The sequence below is a fragment of the Equus przewalskii genome, chromosome 4 (assembly GCF_037783145.1).
Source record: "Equus przewalskii isolate Varuska chromosome 4, EquPr2, whole genome shotgun sequence".
NCBI lineage: Eukaryota > Metazoa > Chordata > Mammalia > Perissodactyla > Equidae > Equus > Equus przewalskii.
In genome coordinates this window covers 19,482,038-19,494,262 of record NC_091834.1, presented here as the reverse complement: position 1 = coordinate 19,494,262, position 12,225 = coordinate 19,482,038, and the positions used below count along the sequence as shown (strand labels likewise).

Below are 12,225 nucleotides of genomic sequence, written 5' to 3'. Positions count from 1 at the left end.
TTGAATATGGATCTAGATTAGCTAAGAATGTATATTGTAAACTCAGGGCAATCACTAAAAACGTCAAAATAAAGTATAATTGATACGTAAACAGAATAGATAAAATGGAATCATATAAAAAGCTGAATTACAACCACAGAATGCAAAAAAAGAAGGTGGATAAAAGAAATAAGCAATAAGTGCATGAATAGAAAATAACTGGAACATGGTAGATGTTAATACAACTGTGTGAATCCTCACTTTATATTTAGATGTTCTAAATACACAAATTAAAAAATACACCAATAAAAGAAAGCAAATAACTAAATAAGACAGAACCATGTGTTGTCTACAAGAACCCAATATTAAATATTAAGACTGAGATAGGTTAAGTGTAAAGCGATAACAGAAATCAAAGAAAGCTGTGGTAGTTATATTAATTTCAAACAAAGCACACTTCAAAAGAATGAAAATCATCAGGGATAAAGGTGGCATCTTGTAATGATTAAGGGACCAGTTCTCTAAGACACACCAATCCTAATTGTGTATGCGCCTGACAACAGAGCATGAGGCAATAACAGGTAGAACTGCAAGGAAAAATAGACAAATCCAGTATTACAGTTACAGATTTCAACACCCCTTCTTCAGTAATTGGTAGATCAAATGGAGAGAAAATCAGTAAGGATAGAGTTGACCAGAGCAGTGCATCAATCAACTTGATCTAATTAATATGTATAAAATGCTCCATCCAACCACAGGAGAATGCTTTTTCAAGCTTCATGAATTAGTCACCAAAATAGCCAACACTCTGAGCCATGAAACATGCCATGACAAATTTAAAAGAATGTAAATCCTAGAAACTGTGTTCTCAGACTGCAGTGCAATGACACTTGAAATCAGTAACATAACAATAACTGGAAAATTCCTAATTAATTGGAGATTAAACAACACACTTCTAAATAATACATGGGTCAAAGAAGAAGACTCAGGAGAAATTAAGAAATATTTTGAACCACATGAATGAATATACAACTTATCAGCATTTATGGGACACAATGAAAGCAGTTCTTTGCTCAGAGAGGAATTTATAGCATTAAGCGCACATATTAGAAAAAAAGAAATACATAAAATCAATAGCCTAAGCTTTCATCTTAGGGAACTAGAGAAAGAGAAGAGTAATTTAAGATAAAACAAGAAAAAGAAAGTAAAAATATAAATTAAGGCCAAAATCAATGAAATTAAAAACAGAAAAATAGTAGAGAAAATCAATGAAACCAAAAGGTGGTTTTTTCAAAAGGTCAATAAAATTGATAAACTTCTAGTCAAGCCAACTGAGCAAAGAAAAGAAGAGACATGGCACAAATTCTTAATATCAGATCTGAAAGAAAGTCATCACTACTGATCCTGTAGACAGTAAGAGGATAATAAAGGAATGCTATGAACAACTCTATGCAGACAAATTTGATTACTTAGATGAAATGAGACTATTCCTTGCAATATACAGATTTCCAAAACTCACACAAGGAGAAATAGATAATCAGAACAGGGTTAAATCTATTAAAGAGTTTAAATCAGTAATTACTAACCCTCCAAAAAAGAAATGACCAGGCCCAGATGGTTTCACTGGAGCATTCTACAAACTTTTAAAGAAGATATGATATCAATTTTCTACAATCTCTTCCAGAATCTAGAAGCAGAGCCATCACTTCTTAACTCATTGTATGAGCCAGCATCACCTAATACTAGAATCAAATAAAGACATTATGAGAAAAAACATATAGATGAATGTATCTCACGAAAAGCAATCCAAAAATCCTCAACAAAGTATTAGCCAATCAAATCTAATAATGTGAAAAAAGAATTATACAATAATTATACTAAGTAGGCTTTATTTCAGTTATATGAGGTTGGTTCCGTATTCAAAATGTAGTCGATTTCATCTACCACATCAAAAGACTACAGAGGAAATACCATACAATTATATCAATTGATGAAGAAAAAGAATTTGACAAAATCTGACACCCATTCATAATAAAAACTCTCAGCAAAACAGGAATGGAGAAGAAACTTCCAGAACTTGAGGAAGAATATCTACGAAAATATACAGCTAACATCATAGCTAATAGTGAGAAATTAGATGCTTTCCCACTAAGATAAGGAACCAAGCAAGGATGACTCCTTACCATTCCAATTTAAGATTGTACTGGAAGTCCTGGCTGGTGCCAAAAGACAAGAAAAAGAAATAAAAGGTAGATAAATTGAGAAGGAAGAAATAAAACTGCCATTGTTTAGATAGCATGATTGTCTATGCAGAAAGTTCCAAACAATAGAGAGAAAACCTCCTGGAAATAAGAATCAAGTATAAAAAGTCATGGGATAAAAAGTTATTATACAAAAGTCAATTGCTTTCCTATATATCAACAATGGACAATGGGAATTTGAAAATTAAAAAATAACATCATTTAAAATAGCACCCAACAATGAAATAGTTATAAATAGTTATAAATCCAACAAATTATGTATGGCACCTACATGTGGAAAACTACACTAGAACAACTAGAGTAGTTAACATGTAGCCAATATTGGGTCTTCTAATCTATGAACTCTTCTTCAACTCATTCGTGATAATTTTCAAGACTTACTTTAAGGCTACAGTAACTAAACCAGCATGGTGGTGGAGAAAGTTTAGATGCATAGATCAATGCAACAAAATTGAGAACCCTGAAGCAGATGCACATACAAACTGACAATGGAGCAAGGGCAACTTAATGGTGAAAGGATATTCTTTTCTTCAAATGGTGCTGAGAAAACTGGGTATCTATATGCAAAAAAACAAACCTCCAAACAGACCTTGCAACTTTCACAAAAATTAACTCAAAATCATAGACCTAAATGTAAAATGAAAAACTCTTAATATGCTGGAAGAAAAAACTATACAAAATCTAAGTGACCTTGAGTTTGGCAATAAACTTTTAGCTACAACACCAAAGGCACAATCCAATAAAGAAAAGTGATTAGTTGTATTTTATTAAAATTAAAAACTTCTCTGTGAAAGACTTTGTGAAGAGAATAAAAAGTCAAGAGACAGGGAGAAAATATTTCCTAAACAACTATCTGACAAATGATTTTGTCCAAAATGTATAAAGAATTCTTAAAATTCAACCATAACAAACAAACCAATTAAAAAATGAACAAAAAAGATGGTGGAGTAGGAGATCCCAGCCTCTGTCCCCCCTGCAAGAAACAACAATTAGCTAGCCCCAAACAAATATACCTCTTCAAGAGCTCTGGGGTCCAATGAAGAAGATGTAGCAACACATTGGAGAAAAACTCCAGTAACAACTGCACAAAAAGAGTAGGAAGAATAGTTCCTCTTTGACTGCATCACCCCCTGTCCCAGTCCAGCACTGCTCAGAGCCGAGAGGGAATCCCAGGCCCACGAGTTCCCCTTGCAGGGAAAAGGAGAGCAGGGTGAGCGACCAGCTTCCCCAGCCTCTTGAGGAAGACTCACTTGGTTTCACCTCACCCAGATCACTGGGGAGATCAGCAAAGCGGAGATGTCTGCATCTAGCTAGGAAAAAAGAAGGCAGGGGATACCACTATAAGCCACACAGCAAAGGTGTCTGTGGTTCCTGGTGTCCTGCTTTGCAGAGCAGCCCAGGAGCCTTCATTGCTGAGGACCTGAGTAGTCCTCCAGACTCTGTGACTACCACAGTTTTCACCACTGAGGACTCTGAGTGTTCACCATCATGGACCACAGTGGCCTACTACACAGAGGACCAAGCAACTTTTGTGGCTGAGGAAAACAACAGCCAGCACAGCCACTGTGGACCCCCTGAGGCCCTGCAGGTTTTCCTCTCCACATACTGCTGCTGCCTGAGTCCCTCCCCGTCTGTAGCCATGTGTGTGCACACCATCAGCTCTGCCCCAGCTACTGCATGTGCATTTGGCCCCAGCCCCTGTCGCTGGTCCTGGCACAGCAGCCAGACTCCGCAGCCAAGTGTGTGACAGCAATGACCCTGGCCACCACTGCCGCCTGCCCTGGTCTCCTGCTGCTGGACCCGGAGGTATTGCTGTACCCCAACAGCCCTTACAGCAACCGTGGACCCCCACAGCTCTCACCAACAAAGATCATGCAGCTGCCAACCTTGCAGAGCCCATGAGGTGTTGCATGCTCCCACCCCCTATCTGGAGTTATTATATGCCCCTACATCTGGCACCCTGAGTCACAAGACCTGGGGCCATAGCATGCTCCAGTGTGCCCCCACCAGGGGTGGAGGGCTTTCCTTATTGATGTCAGTCCATAAAGTCTGGAAGAGATGACTGCTTGTTCAAATGGAAACAATCAACAAAATGAAAAGGCAACCTACAGAATGGGAGAAAATATTTACAAACCATATATCTGATAATATCCAAAATACATAAGGAGCTCATACAATACAATAGCAAAAAAACAAACCACCCAATTAAATAATAGGCAAAAGACCTGAATAGATATTTTTCCAAAAAAGATGTATAAATTGCCAATAGGTGCATGAAAAGATGCTCAACATCACTAATCATCAGGAGAATGCAGATATAAACCACAATAAGATATCACCTTACATCTGTTAGAAGGGTTGTTATTAGAAAAACAAGTGTTAAAAGTGTTGAGACTGGGCCTAGCCCCTTGGCTCAGTGGTTAAGTTCGTGCACTCTGCTTTGGCGGCCAAGGGTTTCACTGGTTTGAAACCTGGGCACCGACATTGCACTGCTCGTCAGGTCATGCTGAGGTGGTGTCCCACATAGCAGAATTAGAAGGACCTACAACTAGAATATACAACTATGTACTGGGGGGCTTTGGGGAGAAGAAGAAAAAAAAAGAAGATTGGCAACAGATGTTAGCTCAAGTGCTAATCTTTAGAAAAAAGTCTTAGAAGAGATGTGGAGAAAAGGGAACCTCTGTTTACTGCTGGTGGGAATATACATTTGTGCAGCAGCTATGGAAAACAGTATAGCACTTCTTCAAAAATGAAAACTAGAAATACAATATGATCCAGCAGTCCCACTTTTGGGTATATACCTGATGGAAATAAACTCACTATCTTGAAGAAAAATCTACACCCCCACGTTCATTGTAGCATTGTTTACAATAGCCAAGATGCGGACACAACTTAAGTGTCTGTTGATGGATAAATGAATGAAGAACGTGTGATACACACACACACACACACACACACACACAGAGGAATATTATTCAGCCATTCAAAAGAAGAAAATCCTGTCATTTGCAACAATATGGATGAACCGGGAGGACATTATTCTAAGTGAAATAAGCTAGTCATAGAAAGACAAATATTGCATGATGTCGCATAGATGTGGAATCTAAAAAACACAAAGTCAAACTCATAATAACAGATAGTAGAATGGTGGTTATCAGAGGCCGGGGGGTGGGGGAAAAGGAAAAATATTGATCAAAGTGTACAAACCTTTAGTTATAGGATGAATACATTCTAGAGATACAACGTATAGCATGGTGACTATAGTTAATGATAGTGCTTTGTATACTGGAAATTTGCTTAAACAACTGATCTCAGTTCTCACCACACACAGACAAAGGTAATTACGTGAGGTGATAGATATGTTAAGTAATTTGATTGTGAAAATCATTTCACAATATATACATATGTCAAAACATCACATTGAACACCTTAAATATATTCAATTTTTATTTGTCAATTATACCTCAGTAAAGCTGGAAAAATTCAACTTAAAATACTCAGGTTATAAAAGTAAAAAATAAGAATAAAAATAAAACATGGGAAAAAAATCTAAGCAGAGAATTCACCGTAGAACATGTAGATATGGCTAGTACATGTATAAAAAGATGCTCAAAATCGTTTGTGATTATCATCTCACAAATTACAACTATGAGGTAGTGCTACACACCTATCACAAGGGCTAAAATCCAAAACACTGACAACACCAAATGCTGGGGAGGATGCAGAACAACAGGACATCGTATTCGCTGCTGGTAGAAATGCAAAATGGTACAGCCACTCTTGAAGGCAGTTTAACAGTTTCCTACAAAGCCTGAAATAGTCTTATGATTCAGCAGTTCATTCAACTGGTTTGAAAACTTATGCCCACACAAAAAACAGGCACACAAATGTTTATAGCAGCTTTATTTATAATTACTAAACACTGGGAAAAACTAAGCTGTGCTTCAATAAATGAATAGATACACAAACTTTAGTACATCCATACAATGGAATATTATTCAATAATAAAAAAGAAATGAGTCATCAAGCTGTGAAAAGCATGAATGAATCTTTAATGCATACTGCTAATTGATATAAGGCAGTCTCAAAAAGCTAGATACTGCTTGATTCTAAATTTGTGATGTTCTGGAAAAGGCAAACTATAGAAACAGTAAAAAGGTGAATAGTTGACAGAGGTTAGGTCAGGGAGAGTTAATACGTGAATCAAGGAAACTTTTAGGCTCTGAAACCATTCTGTGTCATGGTAGCTACTTGACACTAAGCGTTTGTCAAAAACCATACATCTTTATAACACAAAGATTAAACTTTAATATATTAAAAGAATAAGTCTTGAGGAGATCAGCAGAATCCAGGAGGGAATGCAGAACATGAGAAAACAATTTGTACTGCAAATTCGTGAAACAACCTCACTGAAAGGGATGTGGAAAAGGCCATGAATTCTGATACCCTTCTCCAGTAACAGGAGGTAGGACTCCTTGGAGAAAAGGCCGATCCTCACAGTGGGGCAGGAAATAGACAAGAAGGGCTGGGACATCTTGAAGTGCCAGGAAGTAAGGAAGTGCTCCAGTAAAACCCCTGCAATGATGGGAGTATGTCAAAGGGACACAGGAGCCAACTGAGAGCTCCCAACTGTCAAAGCTGGAACAATACAGGAAAATAAACTTGTGTTCTGTTATAACCCCAAGTATAAAATACATGTCCATGAGACCATACTGATATAAATGAATGCTTGAATAAATAACTAAGTGCAGGACAAGGGACAAATCTTCCATGCAGAAAAAGTTCCAAATAACTTACATAGTATACCTTATGAGCATAATTCCCAACTCCTTAAGTGTGGAGTGCAAATAACTTACATAGTATACCTTATGAGCATAATTCCCAACTCCTTAAGTGTGGAGTGCACATAATAACTTTTCAGAGTGCAGTACAGGAAGAGGAGAATAAGAGTCACTTTATAGTGGAGAAATCTGCCGTGACCTCACTCAGGGGATCAAGGTCAACATCAACAGTGAAAGTGAAGTTGATAGTATGTACCTTGGTATGACGTGATGCAAATGGTTCTTTACCTCTGTGGTCTTTCTCACCAAAACTCATAAGGCAAGTCTAATCATGAGAAAATCATCAGATGAATCCTAATTGAGGAACCTTCTACAAAATACCTGACATGACCCCTCCAAACTGTCAAGGTTATCGAAAACAAAGAAAATCAAAGAAACTGTCACAGCTAAGAGGAGCTTAGGGAGACAAGACAAACAAATGTAAAATGATATTCAGGATTGAATCCAGGAACAGAAGAAGGACATTTGGTAAAAACAAAGCAATCTGAATAAAGTATGGACTTTGTTTAATAATTCATCCATATTGGTTCATTCATTGTAACAAATATACTAGACTAATGCAATATGTCAATAATAGGGAAAACTAGGTGTAGGGTATATGGGATCGCTGCACTATTGTTGCAATATTTCCGTAAATCCAAAACAAAGGGATAAACTTCATTAAAAATAGGAGATGGGGCCGGCCCAGTGGCACAGCGGTTAAGTTCACACGTTCTGCTTCTTGGCAGCCCGGGGTGCACCGGTTTGGATCCTGGGTGCGGACATGGCACCACTTGGCAAAAGCCATGCTGTGGTAGGCGTCTCACGTATAAAGTAGAGGAAGATGTGCATGGACGTTAGCTCAGGGCCAGTCTTCCTCTGAAAAAATAGGAGGATTGGCAGTAGTTAGCTCAGGGCTAATCTGCCCCCCCACCAAAAAAATAAAATAAAATAAAAATAGGAGGAAATACAATCTTCCCCTTTCTCCTTCAGATGAGGAAAGCCCATGGAGGACGATGCGTCTTGCCTATGGTCACAGAGTTAGCTAGAACTCCCAGTCAGTGTCTTTTTATTTTGTCACTTTGTTGCTCCCTTTCAATTTACTATCATTTCATGTCCTCTCCTCTCTCAAACATATACAAGGTAGATAAATACAGCTATGTCTAGAATGGGCCATGTAAAGAACAGTTACACCAGATACCACAAGGACTCTGCTTTCAGAGGTCACATTTGGGTGTTTTTTTCTCCACTTTTATGTTGTTCCCTGTAGCTCCTTCCAGTATCTTCCTCTCCTGCAGACTCCTACCCAGATGTTGCTACCCTCTAAGCCTAAGAGTCAAGGGTTTATGCACAATTTAATAAGATTCAACAAGATGAAAGTCTTTAAGGTCAGTTATATCTTTGTCTTTTGCATAGTTAAATGGCAATATTATTGCATAATAAAAATCAAAGTAATGTATTTTAAAGTATATGACAAGCGGTAGCTTTGCCGTTGGTATGGAAACCCTCATTCCTCTTAGGGAGGAGCCTCAACATCATCTCCATGGGAATGTCATATTTGCATCCTGCATTCTTCAGTTCATGCTGCCTGAAAAGACAAAGGACACGGTTTGCAATAAACTGCCCGTTAGAGCACATCTTATGAAAACCGCAAAGGTTTTCTGGCATACATTTTTTGGTTCATTATTGATCATGAAGGAGATGTTGAAAACTGGTGGGAAAATGGAAATTATCATCTCTGTTACAATGTTCTGAAAAACCTAAAATGAGCCTTTTGGTTATGTGTTATTATAAATATAAACAAACTTAGCTAGACGTAAGGAACCGCTTAGCTGACACGTCCCAAGCTGGGATCTTAAAATTTCTTTTGCCTTCAATTAAGACATACTCAGTCTGAAACCTGTGTGTAATTATGTCTTCTTATGTTTTGAAGGGTTCTGTAAATTTGGACTTTTCAGTTTGAGATCTAACTGATAATTTCTGAAACTGCACTTTAAATTAAGAAGTCTACATTTTTTTCTATATAGTTAACTTTTATTTATAAAAAGAAAAATACATTACTTGAGTTCTGGCAAAAACTCTTAACATTGTATGCTGTAAGCAACTTAACAAGATCTCTTGTCCCAGACCGGCTCTGGGTGGGATGGTCCTTTATTCTATCTGGGTCAGTCAGTCTTTTCTTCACTCATTTCTTGAAATCATTCTTCCTGTCTCCCATCTTGGCGTTTTCTGCTTCATTCTTCATCCTTCAGCCAGAGAGAACATTTTAAAATGAACCTAATTATGCCACTTCCATTTGTAAAACCCTTCAATGGCTTTCCAATGCCCACAGGCTGAAGTCCAGTCTTGTTACCGTAACCTGCTACTGGAACGCTGAGGGGCTCACCTTGTCAGTTTCCTCTCTAGCACACCTCTCTGTGTATTATGCCAGGAAAACATAAGAAACTTGGATAACACAAATATAGCAGAATAAGGGAGATTGAGAGTCAAGAGGAGAGGAAATACTGCTTGGAACTTCCAAGCAAAGACTTGGAAGGCAGATAGAGAGTTAGCCATAGGGATTATAGGGAAGCACATTCCAGCCAAGGTCCTAAGTCTTAAGGTGAGAAAGTGCCTGGGATATCCGAGTAACAGCAGGAAGACCAGTGTGGCTGGTGTAGAGTGGGCACTGGAAGCGTAGGATGAGATGAAGTCAGAGTTAATAGAGGTCACAAGCATGAGGGTCTTGAGCCAATTGGAGATCCTGTTTCTAGCGATGCTGAAGCCAAGCCATACCTTGAATATTAGGATAAAATTCATTTTTTAGAGGTAAATTTCCATCACTTGCAAACTAGCATTCCCACTACTGTACCTCTCAATGCTCTCAGGGCATCCTCTAATTTTCCATTTTGGTAAATATCATACTGGAGGCAGTCACTGTTTGCAAACACATCACCTGGCTTCAGCAATTATCAACTTGTAGCCAATCTTGTTTAATCCATTGCCCTACTCACTTCCCGTTTCCTCCAACCATTTTAAGGAGATCATAGACATCATATAATTTCATCTGTATCTTAGTGTGTCTTCAAAAGATTACAACTCTTTTAAGAACCATAACTACTACATCTTAGTACACCTGAAATAAGAATAGTAATTTTAATAGGGTGGAAATTTAATAGACTGACAATTTTAAGGCTGGCAAGAAGACTGCATCGCTACTCCTTTGCTGCTTAAGCTGCTAAGTCATGAATATTTTCCATTTCTTCCGATTTCTTTCTGTGCTAAGATCATCTGGTATTATTGATTTCTAGCTTCACTAGAATTATAAAGAAAGGAAACTTGGTGCTATTGATTTAAAGAAGGTGGAAGACTACAAGGTAATTCTAATTAGGTAATTTAACATCCTCTGTATGAAGTAGCAGCTACTACTTTAGAGATGTCACAATGTTTGCACTAATCCAAGCCGAAGTGGTTGGCCTGAAAAATAATGTAGGCTGTATTCTTTGTAATATTTCCTGCTACTTCATATGGTCCTTAATGCTTGAATCATCAGGGAACTTGTAATGAGTAATGCTTTATAAATTGCTCTGGGAGAATTACTACCTTGACACAAACAAAAATAGAAAGTCAATTATTAAAATCCACCAAAAGCTTCCCACTGACTACAAGAATAACTTAATAAACATGTAAAATTTGATAACAAGGCCAGTCCCCTGTCATGTAATTCTTCACTCAAGCTGAAGAGGATGGTTCATTTATCTTTGTATGCCTAGATATAACTCAGTGTATCGTAAATGCTCAATAAATTTTGAAGGAAAGGGAATAAATGAGTTAGTTAAAAGCTTATCAATTTAAGCTATCTCCTGAATCACAATCATAGGTCTGGGGGATTGTGTTTACTAAAATAGCTTTCTCAGGATAATTGTCGTACGTAACTGGGCAATAACTTTTCTCCTCAATCCTCAAGGAGCGCATTCCAACACCACAGCTGGCACAGCTGGGACTTGGTAACAGGCCCGACAATGTGTGAGTCTTCTTGGCTGTCTGCTTTCCCCTCCGGAGGATGAGGCCAGCTTCATGCTGTTCTCAGAGACACAAAACGTTCTGTGCATTGAAGGCTGGTGGTGTAACTCGACCCCAGGGGTAGGTACCACAATGAACTCCTACTGAGACATTGAAGGCCTCTATCATGAGGGTACTTATTGAAAAATTTCTTCAGAAAATTCTTATCCTTGTTCTTCTGCAAGTAGTGGTCTTAATCAACCTTGTTATTATCATTATCCCTTCCTCTAAAGGGAAAAAAATAACTAAATTTAAATTTCTCTCTTAAGATAAAAGTATTTAAACCAAGGAATAACATGTTTTTCAGTAAAAGTTATGCTTTGGAGGGCCACAAACTATGGCAACACGTAAGATTCTTTCTGCCCCTTCAAGAGCCAACTTTACCCTCTTCATGGACAATCTCATCCCCATTCAGAATGCGTATTCTCTAAGAAATATGTCTTTCTTCTTGGGCTTCTTCAATATTTTCTTTCCCTTAGGCTTTTACAAAATATTTTATTTTTTTATTTTCAGCTGTGGAAAAAAAACACATAACATAAAATTTACCATCTGACCATATTTTAGTGTACAGTTAAATAATGTTAATGAAGTTTTGCATTATCCTTGGGCAGAAGTCATGCCAATCTTCTTTGTATCTTTCCGGTTTTACCATATCTGCTCATGCAGTGTGCACATTGCCTTTGATTGTCAGTAATTTGAATGTTATGCCTGAGTATGTTTGTGTGTGTGTGTCTGTGTATTTGACATTCATTAAGTAGAATGAATGTCAAGTAGGATATTCTATGAGATTCTGGGACTGTAGTTTCTGTCTCTCAGTAATTTTGGAAAATTCTTGGGCTCAATTTTTTGGAATAGTTCTGTCCTTTTTCTCTCTTTATCTGCTCATTCCAATTATACTTATACTACTTTATTTGCTAAATTCTCACAACTGTTAAATGCTCTGTTCTTGGGAGTTTTCTCATTCTTTTTTTCTCTTTGCGTTTCAGTTTGAGTTATTTCTATTGATTTGTCTTTAACTTGACTTATTCTTTCCTTGGCTCTACTGATGAGCCCATCAAAGACATTCTTCTCTTCTATTACTATGCTTTTGATTTCTACCATTTTCAATTGATTCTTTCTTACAG

At 37.6% G+C, this 12,225-nt stretch overlaps 1 pseudogene; it reads right to left on the bottom strand.

Moving 5' to 3' along the window:
- Positions 1-11,667: 11,667 nt before the first annotated feature.
- Positions 11,668-11,767, bottom strand: LOC139083157 (U6 spliceosomal RNA; annotated as a pseudogene).
- Between the last annotated feature and the right edge of the window lie 458 nt (positions 11,768-12,225).